We start from the raw sequence: 13,483 nt of genomic DNA, 5'->3' as shown, positions 1-13,483 counted from the left end.
GGCACAGATGTTGCAGCTTTAGCTGGATTATGTACATATATATATACATATATATAAAACATATAAATCAGTACAAGCCTAGAAGTGTCTCCAGAGTCTCCTCCTCTTCAGCCCTGTGATTTTCCATTACATGTTAACATTAACATTCATTTGTGTTCAGGACAATTTCTAAATTAGAAAATTATAGAATTAGTCAACCTTGCCCAATCACTTTTCGTGCTAGCCTGCCATGCTCAGCCATCTATGGAATGTCATTAGAGGGGGCGGGGGTAACATTTATAAGTGTTTCTTTAATATTGAAACTATGCTCATTTTTAGGGACCTTCAGCAAGGTACATCAGAGATACTTTTTGATAACAGTGAGACAGACTAGGGATCTACTAGTTCTCTTTGAAGAGCAAGGGTGGATCAGCCTCTGAGAACAAAGCCTGTGCTGGTCCAGCTGGAGGGGCTGTAACAGTCAGCTTCATCTCACTAAGTTTTAGTGAAAGTAGAAATGTTTCTCTTCATTCATACTCTAGACCAGCCTAAATAGCAATGGAATATCAGTATGCAGCAACTCTATTTGGGTACCAAAAATCAAAGAAATGGGTCACCTTTTAGGACACATATCCAAATGGCCTGCTTATGTTTCCACACAAAGCCAGAAGCAAGGACCAGAAATGGAACCTGTTGCCCAAATCACAAACCACTTCTTCACCAACATCATATTTCTGGACAGGATCCCTTTCTTCCACTCTGTCAGTTGATGTGCTTTCCTGTTGCCTATTACATGGCTGTACTCAGACCACAGAGAAGAGGTTGTTGTAGTTTCAATTCACTGGTCTTTCTTCCCTTTTAGACAATCACATTTGTTAGTCAGAAAGTGCTGCACCTGGGACTCAAAACCAGAAGAAAATAACTTCTGGCTCATTCAAGCAATGAAGTGTGAATGGCTATTAATTTATAATCTCATTTTAGCAGAAATCCACATGTGCCCCAGCTCAGCTACACACTGGGCAGAAAACAGAACAGATGTCTGGGCTCATTTTGCTCCAAGTGCCCAAACTGGAGTCCTCTCAGTTTATGAAAGAAATACAATATTTATTTTACAGTGTGTTATCAATATATATTTATGCTCTCTGCAGGAGGGACATTTCATTCTTCTTGCTTTAGACTAGCCTCTGTGAAAATGAGTGAAAACACAACCTCTTTTTGCTTTTGTATAAGCATGTGGAGCTTCATTCATTACTTCATATGTTTGTGCTGTGATGTCAGGTGGTCTACACACTATTTCTAAGATAACAAAGGAAAGTATTAAACCAAATCATGTAAAATTTATTCAGTTCAGAAATGAGAAAAGAATAGGCTGAGATGACACTAAACAATGAAAAGTGCAGTACTTAAAAATGGGGTCACCAAGACAAGTAAAGTAAAGTAAAGAAGTTACAAGACGAGCTGCAAGGAGAAGTTAAGGGACCGTAGCAGGAGGGTCTGATGCAGCTGCAAGCCAGACAGTTGGGGCTGCAGCAACCAGACACTTGAAACAGCTTCAGAGGAGGATGCTCAGTGCAGCTGGCCTGGAAAAGATGAAGTGCACTTGCCAGGAACACCACAGCAGCCCCTTGTGCAACAGAATTCAAGACCTGAAACTGTCTGAAACCCATAGAAATAACAACCTGGCCAAAAATACATATTTCAAAGATTTGTCCCCAAAAAATGCAGAAATTGTGTTCAGCATGCAAATAAATACCTTTTTACTAGCATCTTCCTTATAAAGTCCCTTTCCAAGAGCAACCAGTGGGAGGAATGTAGGATTACCTTAGTAACGCCACAGACACCGACATGGCAGCACTTGTGCATAACTACTTGCACATGTATTGACACTCATCAACACATGACTCAGGGCATCAGAGAGCCTCTCTGGATAGATCACCTGTAACCACCTAAATACAGACAGTATTATAATGTACATATTTATGAAATTACGAGTCACAAGCATCTTCATCCTGGCCTTCTCATTTTCAGTGCTTCAGTGCACCTGTATGCTTGCACTGGGTACAGTATAGGAACTGAGGAGTTATCATCAAGCACAGGAGCTGCTCAGCTGCCAGAAGCAGGAACACTGCTCTAATGGATGCTGCATATGACCAGAAATGTCTTGTCTCAAGGTGTAGCTCTGCTATGGCCTGTTCCAGAGACTGCTCAGTTGTCACCAGCTCCAGCACCATGCTCCCCCCACACACAGTATAAACACACTTTGACTTTACAGTCTTAATGTTTGTCTGTAATTCTTAGAAATAAAATTCAGATATGCTCTGAATTCTTGAAGAGGGGACCTGTCTTCAGGCCAGACTATGGCCAGTATTTTGCCACACTAACAGCGGCTTTCCTGCAGGATACTACAGTTTAGGACTACTCAGACCACATCTTGCAGGTTATTTTATCAACCTCCTGGGGGACAGAGGGATTAAAGAACATTCTCCATAGTAGGGTGTGGATACAAATATGCTGCTAGCAAGAATTTCTCTTGCTTTTTTCCAGTCCCGTGAGATATTTTTCTCTCTCACGGAAGATATTAGTAGAGTTCTATAAACTATGAACACCTGCGACCCTGCAAAGCTTTGTTTATAGTACAGTAGAAAAATATTTTGACAATGGATGTTTTAGGATTTTAGCCAATCACCCCAAGGGATGTCTGATCCTTTGACCAATTAGACTATGGAGAAAAAAGTTTATTTTAGTCTCTACTAAAAGAGTTCGTAAAATAATTAAATAAAGGAATCTTGCTGCACAATTCCTGCCTGTTAGATCTCTCTTCTCCTCCCTACCACTGCGGGACACTGTGATAGTAGGGAGGTAGGTCAGTCTCCCTGTCCAAATCTGTTTTGGTCTGGACTGGGACTGCTGCTAAAAATGATAACGGAACAGTATTACCTAATCTGTCTCTAAAAATATTTTATTTTATTCTTCCACAAGCCATGCCTGATTTTTTAAACCTGGACAATCTCCTGTTTCCAATAGCCAAGAATTCTGGGAGAAAAAAAGAGGAGATTTTATGTATTTTACAGTTCTTATACTAGGTTTCCTGTTTTCCATTCTCCTCTACCTACTGCCATCACATATTTTTGGTACTCTCCAATGATATCCTTGACAGAGCATTAGGTCTCAGTTTCTTCTTCACAATTCTGGCACTGAGTTTGACAGACACCTGCTACCACAGCTCTGTCATTTCTCCTATTTAGTTCCTCACTGCTCAGTTTCATGGCTTTTTATTATTTTACCAAGCTCTCAGAATATAGACTAAAACCTAAAAATATGTTAACCATTTCAGAGAACATACCTTACCATACATTTCATAAGTGTAATCAATCCTTTCCTAAATCACTGATCTGGCTGATATAATTAATTACCTTTATCAGTATATTAGTTCTTCCTTTCATTCCTCTGGCTCAGGGAATAATATTCTGAAGAAATACACAAGAATATAAGACATATCCATACTGTTTCTTTAATTAACAGACATTACAGTTCAAGAATACAGAAGTAAAAGAAATCTTTGCATTGCTTGGAATGTCAACACGAACTACCAGCTATACTACTTTTATATTACTGGTACAAATATTGTTCACATATAGCCCATGAATAGATAGATTTAAGTACACCCTGAAAAGGAGTTCCAAAGTCAATTATTTCTCAGCATTATTTATTATTTTTAAAGAAATAGAAGTATGATTCACATGTATAGTCTTACAGGTATTCTCTGCTAGGTTATCCCTTTCCAGGAATTTATTCAAAATTACAGATAAACCGACAAATTTCAACAATTTCAGCTTTTAACCAAAAGCAGTACTAAACATGTATCATATACCTCCAGTGCGTTGGTATTTTATTGGGTTTTCCCTTAAAAGCAAAAAAAGGCAGCTAAGTAAACACTGCAAAACAACAGACACAGCTAATTTCTGATCACAGACCTTACAGACGAGGTCTTTCCAGCAACACTTTTCTACCACCATCAAGGTGAATATAGTATCAGATCCTCTGTTAACCACAATGAATAATGGGAATAAATTCTTCAGGATTAAAGATGTAAATGCTCCCAAACCAGCCAAAGATAAAACCAACATATCTGTATACATCTATACCTCTCATGCACCTTGCAGAGTCCACAGGATGGAACACCAGTTTCTGGGAAAGCATCACTTTCTGGACAGATTTGAAGTGTTCTTCATTCACAACCAATGCCCCAAAAACATTTTGAAATACAGCCCTATGGCATAGCTCCAGCAGACACCCGGGCTCAAGTTTAAAACTCATTCTAAACTGAGCTCAAAATGTCGTTCCTCTATTACAGCTTTTCTTTCAACTCTAACATTCTTGTGGATCGGCTTTCTTAAAGCAAAGCAATTCTGGGTCAGCTCAAAGGTCTGTGTCAGGTGACATTTGTGACAGTAGCCTGCACCTGATGCTTAAGGAAGAAAAGAACAAGCGAATGGGTATGGGCGGGTGCCTCCATACATGTGTGAACAGTGCGTCACTTACTGGGCTGGTGTAACACCCCATGGACCACCTGAAACAAACGAAATTACACTGCACACTTCGACTCAGGTACTATCAGTTCCACCAGGAATGAGAATAATAATAGAAATCTATAATTTCTTTAGAAGCTCATGATACTCTGAGTAGTTTTTTTCATAAAAAGAGCAATTCTCCTGTGAACAGAATGATCAAAGTTAACCGACCTCAAGGAAAGGTTAAGCTTGAAAGAAATCACTGTGCTTAAGGAAAAGATATCTTCAAAACCAATAACTTCTCCCTGGAAGAAGTCCCTGGACTCTACTGTATCAGTACTATCTTCCTAACTAATATGAACATTTTATAGCAAAAGTTACAAAATAATATACACCTTGTGAACAGTTTCAAATTACAAATACTACATAGCAAACTAGTCTGCACTCAGCAGTCTGTTTATAACATAATCCTGATTTGTCCTAATCATTAGGACAAAACAAACAGGACTGTTTCAAATGTATGACATAACCCCAGGCAGTTAGCTACAATACAGAGAAAGGTGTTATAAATCTAAATCCATGCTGCAGATGTTGGTAAAATCCACTAATGATGAGAAATTAAATACCTTATACAGTTATCATCTATGCATATTATTTCTAAACTAAGAGTCAGAAACTTTCTTCAATCACAAAATATTTTAGATTGTAATTTCCTCAATACAGTGACCTTCTTGTTCTCTATTAGAACAATATATAAGGAAAAGGGAAGATTGTTTACAAATAATACAATGCAGTATATTATTCAAATATTCAAATTTACATGTATGTGTTTCTTTACATGTAGAATTCTATCATAATTTCTTTCTTCTTTCACTTCTGATTGGGTTCCCTTTGCATTTCAAATCTGAAGTTATTCCAAAATCCAGTATTTGATGTAAATATAGAATTTTTTCTCCCAATATACTCTGAAAGTGGAAAGATGCAGGCTCTGACGTAACACCTATTATGTACTATAGCAATAAATGTTTCACATTAGGATCTATAAAAATAATAACCCTCTCTGATATAGTGTAGGACTCCAATTTACCTGCTACAGTTTCGTGGTCTTAAAGCAATTAAAGTTATCAACTGTGTAAACATATCCTTAGCAGCAATCCACAAAATTTGCAGCCTTGGACAACAGAAAAATTTCATGGCTGTAGTTACAAGTTTGAGCAATTTTTCTCCACAGAATAGAGTATTCCATTAAAGTGTTTATCTTTGGCCATAAAACGTTCTCTTGTTATTATTTCAAATAGTAGCTTGATACTTTTAATAAACAAGATAATAATTTCTTTATTTAGAAAGTCCCTCATCTCCCTGATCTTTTTTTTTTTTTGAAGGTGATATTTCAAATCCACTGCATTTTTGTGTGGAAAAGACTTCTGAAACTTTTTATGTTCGTTGACATCTCTGCTCCCAGAACACAGCGTCAGGCAATTCCAGTTATCCAGGAAACAGAAGAGAGCAGTCTTAAGCAGATGGAAACACGTGGAAATAGAAATGACTACCAACAAAACTATTTTTTCTTTTCTTAAGCAGGAATAGGAGAATGCTCAGACAGCATAATTATGGTCAGTGAAGTAGTGCAGATTACCAAACTGTGCCAGAGAATACACCCATCAACCCTTTCCCTTGGCTGTATGTATTACAGGCCAGTACAGGAAAGAAGTGGTTTAAAAATTATTAGTTTTCCAGCATTTTCCAGATATTGAAGGCATCATGGTATGTGTAACAGCATTATACAAAAATAACCTTATTTCAAGACATTCCTTTCACTGTGAAATTTTAAAAATTTGTGCAGCCTTTTGTTTCTGTGAGCGATTTTGTCAGCAGGGACACAAACATATTTAGACCATTCACCATCTATGCCTGGATGCTGACTGATGCTCATAGGCACCTGCTGAAAGAAAGGACACAAACCACTGCTTCTCCCTGATCCTTCCCTGTCCTAAGTCTCATTCTCAATGCCAGGGCCCAATATCCCAAGCTGCTCCCATGAAGGCCTCCTGGGTACCCTTCAGGGTAAATCCACACCCCAAACAGGAAGATGGATGAGAAAGCAAACTCGTTCCATTTAACCCTACTGCAACAAGGGGTGAGGAGGAAGGAGAGCAGGGTATACAAGCTCTGCAGAAAAGTCAGGAACAAGCATGGCTTGCCAGCCTGTGCCCCTACACCCTCCCTTGTATGGTTAGGCTCAGAGTGGGATTAAGCAGGCCAGTTAGGGGTATCTCCATTGCAGTCACTCTTGACTGCTGGAAGGGGATCAGCTTTGCAGCACAAGCAGAGCTGCTCCCAAGAGTCAGTGTGGCTGTCTGTTGGCTCCAACACAGGTCACTGCCTCTTAGACAATCAGATCTCAAACACTTTGAGTTTGACAGTAAATAATTAGTGTGTCTGTAGGAGCAAATTTTGTGTTTCTGTATGCACATGGAACAGATGACAGTAAAACTGAAAAGCAGAAGTGCAGCTTTTTGCACAGTCCCCAGAGAAATAAAACACATATTCTCAGCAGGTGCTAAAATTGTTTGCTCAGAAGACTCTTCATGAGAAAATCCTACTAAATTTACTGTTTTCACATCTTTGCCTGCAGTACACACCTACATGTATGACCTGCTTCCTCCAGTGAGCCTAATGACAAACCCAAATCCCATTCAATAAAATTTATAGCTGCATTTTCAAATGCATCTCCTATTACTAGTACTTTAAGACCAACTTTGAGTATGCCATTTGGTATTCAAAATGATAAATTATTACAGTTTTAAGATTTCTAGGACAGTTGATAGGAGTCTTCCAAAATCAACATTGTGGTATTGAGCCATTTGACTCACAGCAAGAAGACTAAAACTTCTGAAAATCAGTATTACTTAAAAACACTTGGGACAGAAATGTACCCTCCTCTCATCTGCTAAGACACAACTAAAGGCCACATGTAACTTTCCCTGTACAAGGAGTGTTTTCTAGTTTAAAATGCCACATATGCATCCTGGAAAAGGAAAAAAGACATTGAAATAGATTAGTTGGGGAAAAAACAGAGATGTATTATTTTAAACGTAAAGCAGAACTGTTTCACCTGTTTGTAGCAATGAGTAAGTAGCAAATACAGAGAATATAATGAGAAATCATGTTCCATAAACTCATGCTTTCCAAATACCAGCTATGGGACAGTGAACAGTAAGTTACGTAGGCAGTGTATCAACCAAAATAGAAATTGAGGGGGCAAAACACTACATCTAAATTGACATCATTTCAAACAATGGAGTTTGAGTGCATTTTTTGGCCTGGCATAAAGTACTACAAATTTGCATTTGGAGCCATATAATCAAGCACAAAACCCTCAAAGGCAGCATGTGACAGTCTACTGCTAACTCTCTGTTTCCCCTCTGCTCTTTGTCACCACAGCCCACTGCTGGCACATCTTTCTACGGATATTCTGAAAGCAGAAGAAATCAAATACACACAGAATACCATCAAAGAGCAGATTCTGTTAGGAAAAAAGTGAGCCTGCAACATGACTACAGATTCCAGTTCAGATTCAGATAGTTTATATTTGGACTGTTTTCTGATGTAGATGGTAGCAGTTTGAGCTATTTTCACTCCACAGCCTTGAAAAAGAGAACTGTGGCAATCATTTCCTAACTTTCATGTGAACACAGACTGATCAAGCCAAATTCCTGTTAATGACCAGTTATATTTACATTCACATTACAGTGCTTCTATGGCTGGGGCTCTCCCTTTCGTGCTAATCCAGTAGTACAAAATCAGAGCTCAAGCAGTAGATGTGTCTTTTAAACAGAGTCCTTCATATTTGAATACATACTCTCTTCGAAGCAATTCTCAACCTGAGATTAAAGACAGCCTGTAGATATAGGCAGGGAAAAGTATCTCTGAGCTAAGTGAAACACTATAACCTCAAGACAGTAAAATCAGACAGATATTTTGAAGTGAATCAGCAATCATTTTATGTATTGCTCAGGAGAACTTATAGTGCCGCTCTATTGCCAGGATTTCCTAAAGGAAAAGCCAAGCAAAAGTTCACAAAGCTGTCTTTTAAAGAGCAAATTGTGCAACGTGCTGTGATTCTCCACATTCCCCAAAAGTAGGGAAGTCAAAATCTAAGAACACACTTGGCAAGAGAAAGTTGTACATGAAATTCTCTTGATTAATTCTTTCCTATAAAGAACAGTTGCATCCTTCACTCCTGAGTACTTCTAAGAAAAAAATTTGGGCCAATCACCTCTAACAATGTTGGAGAGAAAACTTTGTTAATTGAGAAGGGGTTAAGAAATGGGCTTCTGAACATGACTGAGAGAAAAAGTAAGACTTATACGGTCATGTAATAAATAAAAATGAAACCTGACAATCAAACTGGTTGCTTAGTTCAAATCAAACCTGATTTGAAATCTTGGCAGTTTTACATACATTGAAGGCACTAGACTGTATCTATGAGCATTAATGTAATTTGTAAAAAATAGCTTCCTCTTGAATAGCCATGCATAGATTGAGGTCCTTTGATGCAGCAGCACTGTCTCCTCAAAGCATCAAAAATAAACATTACAGAGATTTACTGCAAATCATCGTTTTAAACCAATCTATTTGGAGTTCTTTTTATTCAGCTTATCATTGCTAAACGTTTATGCGCTATGATAGAGTCTAAAACTGTCTGCTTTTTATTTCAGCTGTGTGAAACCCCAGAGGTTCAGAAATGGCAACTGAGAGCCAAGGCTGTACCTGTACACTGGCTTGGACTTTTCACGCTCTTTCCTGCAGCTTGATTGCCCATCTCTCCTGTGTGCCACAGCTCCTACCTGGGACACGTTCCTAGGGTTTCTTGCCATGCAGAGGAGGCTATAGGTAGATGCTGCTGCACCACTGAGCCTCAGCCCACCTGCAGTCAGGATGTGGCTTCAGGCACCAACCCAGATCAGGAACTCAAACAGGCCCCTCGGTTCCCTAGACTAAACACACTCATAACCTGTAAACTGCATTAAGACAATGGCAAAAATGGTCTCCATAAAAAAGTGTTAGCATCAAAACTTATGAATCTTAAAGGAAGATATGCACAGCTGATATATTATGTTTAAATTCAGTAGCTACAGCAGGAACCCCTGACAAACCGAAAAGCATCATACAAACCATGTACTAGAAGGTGTTAAACTAGAAAGCATTAATTTCAGTGGAAATAAGAAAAGGTAGTCATCAAAGGAGTCAGAGATAAACCTTCGGGCAAGAAAATACACCAGTCTTGTCAGTGATAGCAGCCAAACTCTGGATTTTGCCTAATGATTTCTCGACAATTGGCTCTGTATGAAGATGCTTGTTCTGATCTAGGGACATCATTTACCAAGAACTAAAATGCTTTAGACAAGTCATCTGATTTTTTGTTTCTGTGCTACAGGAGTTTTTTATCTACTCAGAAATTCAAAGTCAAATCAAAAATTATCCTAACAATAGGATACAGAGAACTGGAGCCTTGAAACAGGAAATACCTGGCAATTCACAGCAAATTTTGACCAAAGGAAGACAGGATGCTCACAGTCTTTGTGACAGAGTTTGTTTCAGCAAGTCTGGTTTTGGCCATGCCTCAATGGCCTCACAGCTCTGAAACAGAAACCAGAACATGCCACCAGAATGAGGCAGCATGTGGAAGGAAAGAGCTGGTGGGAAGTAAAAAGCAGAAAATAGCAGAGGGGATAAAAACCAGGTTTTATTTCTGAACATACAAGATAAAGAAGTTGCTTTTAAAAATCCTTCTATTTATGAGCATAAATGGAGAATTATGCAGTCATACTGGGAGAGGATGAGAGAGACCAACGCAGACTGAGCCACAACACTTGCAGTGAAGAGAAAATTATGTTGCAACAGAAAAAGGCATTTAGAAAATCTATCCAAGCATTTAGAAGGCCTTTCTCAAAATCACAATGGCATTTTGAGCATCAAAAATTTAAAATAGAATGCATATATATTCTGTAAGCCATCCAGCCAAGGGAATTTACTGGCAAATCCTGCATTACTTGTTTTAGGTAACAGTGCCAGGAATTCATCCCCTATCTTTTGCAGCCATATACAGGAAAATAAAGTTAGTGCTTATCTACATAATCACAAAAGTGACAGAGTCTGTGTGGATGTGGGTTCTTAAAACATTAGATAATAAAATACAATTTAGGTAAAAGACTTGAGTGATGTTGCTCCAGAGAACCAGTATTGTGGGAACACCTCTGCAAAATGCCTCATCCAAGACTTCAAGATACATTCTTCTGGGACAGCATTATGCCCCACACCCCAGGGCCCTATCCTTCAGCTGGGCAGTGCAGGTTGGCCCAGGCTTCAAGGCCATGTCTCAGTAGGCAGCAGCACAATCCCCACTGGCTACAGATGTGCCAGGGAGCAGGGAGGTGACACAGGCATCCCTGGAAACAAATCCCCATCTATCTAAAACAGCCCTTGTGGCTGGGCAGGAGAGTTTCGTGTTAACCACCACTATGGTCAAGATGCCACCCACATGGTAAAACAAATCCCAGTTCCTCTTTTGCCTTATCCAAATGAGCTTATTATGTCAAAGAGGGAGAGTTGCTGGGGTTACAACCACAAAAATAGCATGACATTATGTTTGCTGCATGGCTCAAACCTACCACCACCTCCAGGCTCTCCCAGGGCTCCCAGAGGAAGGAAGGTCAGTCAGGCCCTGCCCCACCTCCAGCCTGGACCCCCAGAGACACTGTTTTGGGGTGATGAGTAAGGCTGGAGAGATGGAGAAACTCCTGCTCCTTTCCCTGTCGCTGGTGCAGGTCTGCAGGGCCACACAGCTAGCTGGACACTGTGATGTGTCCCTGTCCATATGGGCTGTACAAGTCCACTTGACCACAGACAGGATCAGTCCCAATATGGGCCAGAAGCTCAAATTCTGAAAACACCTGCTGGGCAAAAAGGAGAGGCCTAGGGCTGTTTGGAGGGGCTTGGCCATGCCCTTCTTTTTTAAGGTTTTTCTCTAGTGGTTTTCTTATGTTGTTGCACCCAAACCAGCCTTCTCAGCACTGGGGCAAATGGCCAGATAGACTGACTTGGAGGCAGAACAGAAAGAGCTAACTGGGTGCCACAAAATCTCGTGAACAAGCCTTGTGTAATGAAGACTTTCTTAGGAGTAACTTCTTGGCAGCTGTACCAATGTAAGCAGTCACACACCCTATTCTGCTCACCCTGTGCTGCACCCTCACAAACATATGTACACCAAATCAAATCAAAGAACTGATGCAGTTAAAACCCCCTAATTTTTTTACTTTTTGCTAGATTGCTTGCAGTGGACTCCTTTCCCAGTCCATGTCACTGCACAGCCACAGAAACACAGGGGCCAGCAGATGACCGGAATGAGAAATCCCGGCAGATGACCGGGATGAGAAATCCTGTGTGAGTCAAACTGTCACCAAGCCCTGAGTGCACGGGACTCAGGGACTGCCCTGAGCATGACACATCAGCAGCCGCCCCTTCCTGGGACCAGGGAGGTCACAGCACTGCAAGGACAGGCGAGGCAGCCTCTGCACTGGGCACTGCAGAGCTTTAAACCTGTAGTTTTGGTTGAGTCAGGAAGAAACAAGGCGAAACCAGCACAACATTGCAGATGACAGGCTACCACCAAAGATCCCAAAGGAAAACAGCCCAGGCTTTCTGTGATAGCCAGGCAAGAGGCAGTTGTTGTGTAAGGGAAACCACTGCAGGAGCCTACTGAGCAAATCTCTTATTCTGGTATGTGTTCAGATAAGTGGGAAGATTATATAAGCAAAAGGGAAAGTGACACAGCAATTTATTCATACCCACTTCTTCACATTGTCAGAGTGTGAATTTTTAATTCAAAATTAATTTAATTTTCAAAATAACTTTCAGGAAGTAAAATTGCAAAGTTGACTGGTCCACAACCAGATACAATGCAATGTGGAATTCCAGTTGTGTATTACATGACATTCAACATTATATTATTCCTTAAAGCCCACAAACTTTATAAGATACCCCAAAAAAGCAATTTGTACGCTATCAGCCCAGCCTAGAAAAATACTGTATTAAAATATCAAGTGATTTCTATGCTGAAAGCTCAGAGACCAAAAGCACCTGCCTGCCAAGATCAGAATGATACTACCAAAGACAAAAATCTCATGGCAGGCTATTTCCCGAGAGCCACCTGCACTAACCAGGAAAGTCTGTTTTGCTCCTTCAGTTTCACAAGATAAAACTTCAGTCAGTACAATCTGGGGAGGACAATTCCATGCGTAAACCTAGCCAAGTGCCAATGAGAATCTCACCAAGAAATAGCTTTGTGTGTTCTCAAAACGTATTGTACTTATCAAAACATATTAAAATTATGCAGCTGTACAATTTTTAAAAAAATAACTACTAGGTTTCTTCCCTAGAACAGCCTTAGCTTATAAACTAAGATGCAGAGAGGCCAAAGATACAGAAGGGGAGCAACAAGCACCATCCTCCAAAGGTGCTGAATTCAAATTAATCAGCCCTTCAGGATAAAGGCTGGATGGGAACAACTGCCTACATTGTCCCTCAGAAGCAACTGGCTGTCTCCAAAGTTCATCTTTAAAGAGGAAAATATGGTTGAGCTCAAGACTAGCAAAAAACCCCAGGCTTAGAGATATCAGAGCCATAAAACACAGCTGCCTGCATCTTGGGTGGGAACAGCTTTGCTGTGTCTCTGGAAGGATCGGGGTTTTCTCCTGCCTTAGTTTAAGAATTAGGGTAAGAAACTTTTTTTTCTTTACAGTTACATTCAAAAGAATGGGGATAAGGTAATGGTTTTCTCTTGCTTTTGCTGGGGAACCTCGGGAAAGGAAAAGTTCCCACACAGCATATTCCCACCTGGCACAAATTCACCAGAAGTGTAGAGGAGCGGGAAGGGGAAGGGGAATCAGGCGCCTTCATCTCTCCCCGCAGCCGGCAAAGTCACCTGAGCT

At 40.2% G+C, this 13,483-nt stretch overlaps 2 protein-coding genes across 10 annotated transcripts in view; one reads left to right on the top strand and one right to left on the bottom strand.

Moving 5' to 3' along the window:
- DNTT (DNA nucleotidylexotransferase) overlaps window positions 1–13,477 on the bottom strand; it is a 162,450-nt gene extending 148,973 nt beyond the window's left edge. Inside the window, exon 1 of the mRNA XM_017726074.1 lies at window positions 13,389–13,477. The gene's annotated coding sequence lies outside the window, so the exon portion shown is untranslated. The remainder of the gene's footprint in view (window positions 1–13,388) is intronic.
- The window catches only part of BLNK (B-cell linker), a 95,073-nt gene that overhangs the window by 36,793 nt on the left and 44,797 nt on the right, over window positions 1–13,483 (top strand). The window lies entirely within an intron of this gene.

Source organism: Corvus brachyrhynchos, unplaced genomic scaffold (genome assembly GCF_000691975.1).
Source record: "Corvus brachyrhynchos isolate BGI_N302 unplaced genomic scaffold, ASM69197v1 scaffold61, whole genome shotgun sequence".
NCBI classification, from domain to species: Eukaryota; Metazoa; Chordata; class Aves; order Passeriformes; family Corvidae; genus Corvus; species Corvus brachyrhynchos.
This window is presented reverse-complemented; position numbering and strand designations above follow the sequence as displayed.